Source organism: Sinocyclocheilus rhinocerous, unplaced genomic scaffold, assembly GCF_001515625.1.
Source record: "Sinocyclocheilus rhinocerous isolate Xijiao unplaced genomic scaffold, SAMN03320098_v1.1 scaffold5236, whole genome shotgun sequence".
NCBI lineage: Eukaryota > Metazoa > Chordata > Actinopteri > Cypriniformes > Cyprinidae > Sinocyclocheilus > Sinocyclocheilus rhinocerous.
In genome coordinates this window covers 78,976-85,854 of record NW_015665840.1, presented here as the reverse complement: position 1 = coordinate 85,854, position 6,879 = coordinate 78,976, and the positions used below count along the sequence as shown (strand labels likewise).

Below are 6,879 nucleotides of genomic sequence, written 5' to 3'. Positions count from 1 at the left end.
CCAAACAGACGGAGCTCAATTAAATAGGAGCGCAATAATTCTGACTAAAATATACATTTCGCTGAAATATTTGTAGTTTGACAATAAATGAGACATGTAGAATTTTAAACCTACAAGTAAGTCTATTTTTATGACAGCACTGTCTGTAAAGTGACTGTAATGGGGTAATCAAAATAGCCTAACACAACTCATTTGGACTCATTTATTTTCATTTTTAGTTTAGTGAATTTAACTTCCGGTTTAAAAGCTTTATTTTTGTTTTTAGATTGCACTGTTACAATGTTAGAATTAAATGTGATTTTAACCCTTTTTTGCACATAATATAAAGGCTTACATGGTTACAGTAACTTTATTTGTTTTCATAGCCTTTAATATGTATTGTTTTGCTGGACAACATTGGGCAGTAAGTGAAATATATATATATATATTAAATAGATTTTTTAAAATACAAATACAAAAAGGAAAATACCGAGATATATACCGTATGTCGCAAATCGGCCATAAATTTAGCCCAGCTCTAAAAAATAAATGTGACTTGGCTTAAATCTGCACATGAAGAGATCCTCTGATGTACTTGAGACGCTCACATCATCGTTTATGATGTGTTTACATGCAGCTGAGATCAGATCATCAGAGACGGATGTGAACCTCAGACACGTACCTGTTAAAACACTCTGGACCACATCCTCAGACTTCACAGCAGGTTTGACCGACCCTGAAACACACACACACACACACACACACACACACAGATGATGCCGTCCTAATTCTACACGTGAACACAGCATTACAGCGCAGCCGCTGGACACGCGTCACGCACCTGAGGATGACGTCTGGTGACTGACCACGGATGATTTGGGCGAGATGCTGTCGTGGTTCAGCCCGTTCTCTGCGGCAGGTTTAGGGTCAGTCTTGACCTCTGACACAGGATCTCCACCGCCACTGACCTGCTCCAAACACAAGCATATACAGATCAAAGATCTACAGATGAATTGTCTCAGAAGTCTACAGAAGTCTCTAAATGAAGCTTTAATCAGTTAATTCTGCATCACACGTATAAAACTACGACATAATGACCAAAAAACACCATACCTGCACGGCTGGCCAGAGCGTGTAAACATACCGCTGGTAGCCCAGCCTCAGCATGACTAAACTAATACTAGTCAACTGGTCAAAGACTAGTTAGCGGCTGTCAGCTCACAAGCATTTGACTCGCTGCAGTTTTATAAGCAGAGGCCGGTCTGCAAACGCTGCACAAACGGTTGCTAGCGGATCATGTTGATTCAGCTTGACTGGTTGAGTGAGTGAGAGAGAGAGATGCTCTCAGATCCAAAATCTGGACATTATGTTTCTTATTTCAATCCGTTCCCGACTGACAATTGTATCAAAGAACCTGCAAATCTGGATATGTTGAATTTTAAATAGTGATTTCTAGGGTTGTAAATTGAATTGAATTTTCTATAAGAACATTTTCTAGTTATGTCAAATTTTTAATCTTGTTTAGCTAAACCTTATCCAAGAATTTACTGTGAACCTTAAAGAACATTAAGCTGTTGAAACTTCTTGAATTACAGAATGCCATTCTTTTCATTTTGGTTATTTATATTGTTTTTTTAATTGTTTTAATATATTACCAGTCCTACTTTCTGTGCAGTAAAAAAGCTTTGCCATTACAACTGAAGTATCAGAAATGTCTGCATTTTTATGAGGAGCCTTTACATGTTTAGAGGCACTAAATGAATTAAGAGACGCTCTGAGCATGTGCAGACTCAGAGAACACGCCTGTCACCATAGAGACACAGACACGCCTTGTAAGTAACTGAACTGTGTGTGATATTCAGTACTGGAGATTTAGATGAAGTTACATCCAACACACACACGAGCATCTGTCTAACCCACTGTGTGTTTCAGGAAAAGTGTCTCCGTATGAATACGGTTCATTTGGTAAGTTTGTGAAAGTTTTCATTCAGATTGATTCTTACTGTGTCAGATGTGTTTTAATCTGTCTGCTGTTTCTCTAGCTGATAACGGCAGCACATTGAGCTCTGAAGCTGTTACTGACAGTTTAGTATCGGCCGATGGGAACTACGGATACATGGGTACACACACACACACACACACACACTACAGAAACTAGTTCCCCACTTCACAAACACAAAGACTTGAACATCAAAAGGACAAACAGAGATAGTTAACAGACCCTAATATTTAGAGGACTAGTCAATGCATGTCTTGAGTTAACAGCCGCTGTTAGTGATGTACTGCAAATCATAAACACAAGAGGATCATTCATCTTTGAAAGCAATTTTTTATTACACTTAAACTCCCCACATTTCTCCCAACTTAAAATCTCAATCAATTACGGTCTCTCTGGTTTGGTTGCATAGTTTAGCTTTCTTACATAGACCATCTTGTGGCGCCCCTCTGGTGAAAACACGCTATTGCAGGATGTGACATCAAACAACTGCTTAAAGGGGTCATATGATGCTTTTTTAAAGATCATTATTTTGTGTATTTGGTGTAACAGAATATGTTGACATGCTTTAATGTTCAAAAAACACATTATTTTTCAAATACTGTACATTATTGTAAGTCCTCTATGCCCCGCCTCTCTCAAACGCTTCGTTTTCTACAAAGTCCCTCCTTCCGACAAGCACAGTCTGCTCTGATTGGCCAGCTGACCCAGTGCATTGTGATTGGCCGAACACCGCAAGCACTCGTCGGAAATGTAACGCCCCTTACCATAATCGCGAGCTTCATCTTTCAAAATAAATGTAAAGACAGTAAATAATGTCGTTAGTTTTACCATCAGTTCAAGCCCGAAAGGGGAACAGAGTCGCGTGACAGACACAGTGATGAAGCTGGTATGTGTTTGCAGTACACAAGCTACGCTGACTCCACTATGATGTGTCTCGCTCTCTCTCTCGCGCTCTCTCTCGCTATCTCTCTCTCTCTCTCTCTCTCTCGCGCTCTCTCTTGCTATCTCTCTCTCTCTCTCGCGCTCTCTCTCTCTCTCTCGCGCTCTATGCATCTACTTTCGGAAGGCTAAATAAAGTGCTTTTGCTTTCGCCTAGAATCACACAGCGTCTCCCTGACATGGCTGCTTCAACACTAACTGCGGTTACTGACACCATGCCTTCTTTCTTTGCGTGCACATTTGCGGCGGGATTATGCAAATATTTCCACATAGTGGGGTAGATATGTGGGGGCGTGTTAGAATGAGCCGTTTTAGGGGGGCGTGGCAGAGTCTTAACTTTGATACAGAATATCTCTTTTGTTTTGAGACTTTAGTCTTTGCAACTTCAGGGATCTTATCTATGCACAATCAGCTTGTAACACTCCAAAGAGAAAGGAAAACTTGAAATCGCATCATATGACCCCTTTAACAACAAAACTATTTCTATGCAATGTTTGGTAACAGTTTATGTTGTTTCAGGCCTATGCTGCCCAGAGATCGCTCATCATCATCACATACAGAGGCAGTCGAGCTGCTCAAACTAACAGATCAATGTTGTGAAAGCTTGTTTAGGGTCCGAGTTGCTGTGCAATAATAGCTGGACTCACTCACCTCTTCTCTGTCGGTCTCCTGCGCTCCCTCCTCTTGTGTCAGAGCCGCCAGCTGATTGGCTCTCTGCTCCATCAGACTGATGTACAGGATGGGATTGGACAGGGCCTCGATCACGTCTGACACAAACACAGCAGCATCAAAACACCACAACACTGCTGTCTGCATAATGAGTCTTTTAGTAAAATATTAAGAAAATCCTTAAGAAAATCAGGCTCTTTCTTTTGGAACATGCTTCGTCTGCTAAATGACTAAATATATGTACAAAAACTGAGGGAAAGCTACAGAAGTGTGGAAGTATAATGAAGCAGTGATTTATCACTGACTCTGACAGCCAAGTTCATATGACCCTCTTTTTTGGCTCTTGTACCTGCAAAGGTGTCTGGGACGTAGTCTTTGACCTCAGTGTAGATGAAGACGGACGGAAGCGTCAGCGTCTGGTTCTTCTCGTTCCTCAGACTGATGTAATGATATCCTGCAGCAGAGAGACGCACGCTTTAATGAGTGCGATCTGTCCTCGTGCACTTCCACATCCAGAGAATCAAGCGGATACTTGCCGGGTCGGATGGCACACACTGGGATGATGCGATGGCCGATAAACTTCCCGTTCTCTTCGTACACAGCTATCCTCAATGATGCCAGCGTGGGAAGAACCACCTGAAACACACGGCTCATCAGAATCAAAGCGTCTGAAGGAGAAGCTGCCTGATGATGGCTCAGTGCTCGTCACTGCAGACGTACTCTTTTGAAGACCACTGGATCTTCATCCCACACCGGATTGACAGCATTGCCTTGAGACGTCTTGGTCTTAAACGCTTTCCGTTTGGTGTCCACCGGCAGCCCGAACATTTCCACCTCCACGTAAACACCGACTCTCTTATCAGACAGAAACTGACCGGATATGATCTGAGAAAGACACAGAAACCTTATTCAACACCGCAGAGGCTCCCAGATATTCACTCTCATTTGACAGAATCTGTGAAACCAACATCTGGATGTTTGGGACTTACGCCGAGGTTTTACCAACACTGCAAAAATTGATTCTCTTACTTAACATTTTTGTCTTGTAAAAATTATTGAATCAAGATGCATTTACTGTACAAGTAAAATTATTTAAGATATTATGTCTTTTGTTTTCTGTAAAAAAAAAAAATCCATATTTTGTTCATTTTTTCCTTAAAACAAGCAAAAATATCTGCCAATGGGGCAAGAAAAATAATCTTGTTTAGCCTTTGAATTAAGATTATTTTTCTTACTCCATTGGCAGATATTTTTGTTTGTTAAAATAATTTTTTGCAGGGACCGATTTTCACTTGCCGACAGGTTTTGCGAAATCTCCGACAAATGCCCGAAATCGGAGGCAAAACAGTTCAAAATCCTGCTGTGTGAAACGAGTTCTGCCTGAAAAACACATCGCGATGACCTACAGCCAATGAGAGAGCTAACTGAGATGTATATTGTTTAATGACGTAATTAAACCTGTCAACTTTCTCCAGCAATGACCCAAAACACAATGGGCTGCAAACTTCAGCTGATTAAACCTCTACATGTGATATCATGATCCATTGTCATTGATTTAATGCAGGCACGAGCAGAAGGGACGGCTGCAGACTCACCTTCACAGACAGCGTGTGCGCTACGATCCCGTCGACTGTATTCTGAGTGAACGGGTCAAACTGTTTGTCCGTCCGTCTCATGAACTCTGGCTTCAGTCTGTAGCCGCATTTCCCGTTGTACTCAAAGATGCCCAGATTCAGCTGCATGGGCAGATCTGCCAATCACACACACAAGACCGAAACCAAGCACATTAGTGCTAATACATGACCAAACCAGTCAATAAACGGGACGGTGCGCTGGGACGGAGATGCACAGAAGAGAAGAGGGCATTTCTATGAGCAACTCCTATCTGAAGAAAAGCTTCATATTACAGGCTTTAAACAAACACATAGTTTAAAGTGGCTTTGACCTGTCAGGTGAGTGAGCTGAAGGTACCTATGGTCTGGAAGTTCAGAGCGACCAGCTGACATCCGGCGTTCCAGAAGACCTGAGGCATGTAGTTCGAGGAGTCCACTCGAGTTCCTTTGGGATAAATTCTGCTCAGCTGCAGTTTATTATACCTGCGTGAAGGAGTTAAGTTTCTCTGACACAGGATGGAAAGAGCTTTTACACCTTTTACACTCACTCACTTCATTTGAAAGAATGTTCCACCTGCAAAAGTGCAATAAACACAAAAGATACTCGACGAACTCCACCGGCGATTCTTTGAGCAGCTCCAGCGCTTTGGTCTCCACAAACGATGACATTTCATAACTTCGATCGATTTCTGTGGCAAACGAACAAGAAGAGTTACTGATCTTAGAGCGCAGCTGCGTCAAACACATCTCAAGAACAGACTGACTTACTTTTGCAGGCCTCGAAGGAGTTGAATTTAACAGGCTGAATGTAGTTGACTAAGTTGGACATCTCCTCTGTGGCGAAGGCTTCATTTACCGTCCCCTACAGACAGCAGAGACACGTGTCACTCCAGCGGCGTACAGATCCAGACTCACACTCTAGCTGTTCCAGGAGTAACCATAGATCCACATTCAGAAAATGTTCTCAATCTTGACCAATGACGAATCTCGACACACTCAGTGATGAAATGATGTGCCGCAGCGACAGACACTATCCGTTTAAATGCAACACTTATGATATAATGCGGAGGCCTCAGAGGTTTCATCATGTCAGTGCATGTAATATCAAATCATGAATTCAGTATCTCGCATGGAAACAAATGGTGAGACGAGACTTATTAAACCCAGTGTTGGGGAAAGTTACTTTTAAAAGTAATGCATTACAATATTGCGTTACTCCCTAAAAAAGTAACTAATTATGTTACTTACTTTTTATGGAAAGTAATGCGTTACATTACTTTTGCGTTACTTTTTAAATCTGGGCAGGGCTTGTTTGCTTGTTTTTAATATAAAAAGTTATTCTTTTACAAATGTAAAGCCCTTTCACAACAGAAGTGAAGTGAATGCGCCTCAGGCTGAAGGAAATGTAAATTCACGTCTGTACAGTAGAGGGCGCCGCTCAAACTAATCACATGAAGAATATGACGCAGGAGAAGAACGTTCAACACTATTCAGCAATAACACAAATAAAACACAGATGTGTCTTTTTTGCTTAATATGGTTGAATTGGATCATCGAAGGTCAGCAGCAAAAACACTGGTTGATAAAATGGGATTAAATACATAAATTATATTTGTCTTAACATATTTAATTATTGTAGGTTTGCGTCATATTCTGAGTTTGCATTTGACTGTTTTTATT

General features: G+C 41.4%; 1 pseudogene; it reads right to left on the bottom strand.

The window, feature by feature from the left end:
• The window catches only part of LOC107731600 (1-phosphatidylinositol 4,5-bisphosphate phosphodiesterase beta-1-like), a 111,207-nt pseudogene that overhangs the window by 39,010 nt on the left and 65,318 nt on the right, over positions 1–6,879 (bottom strand).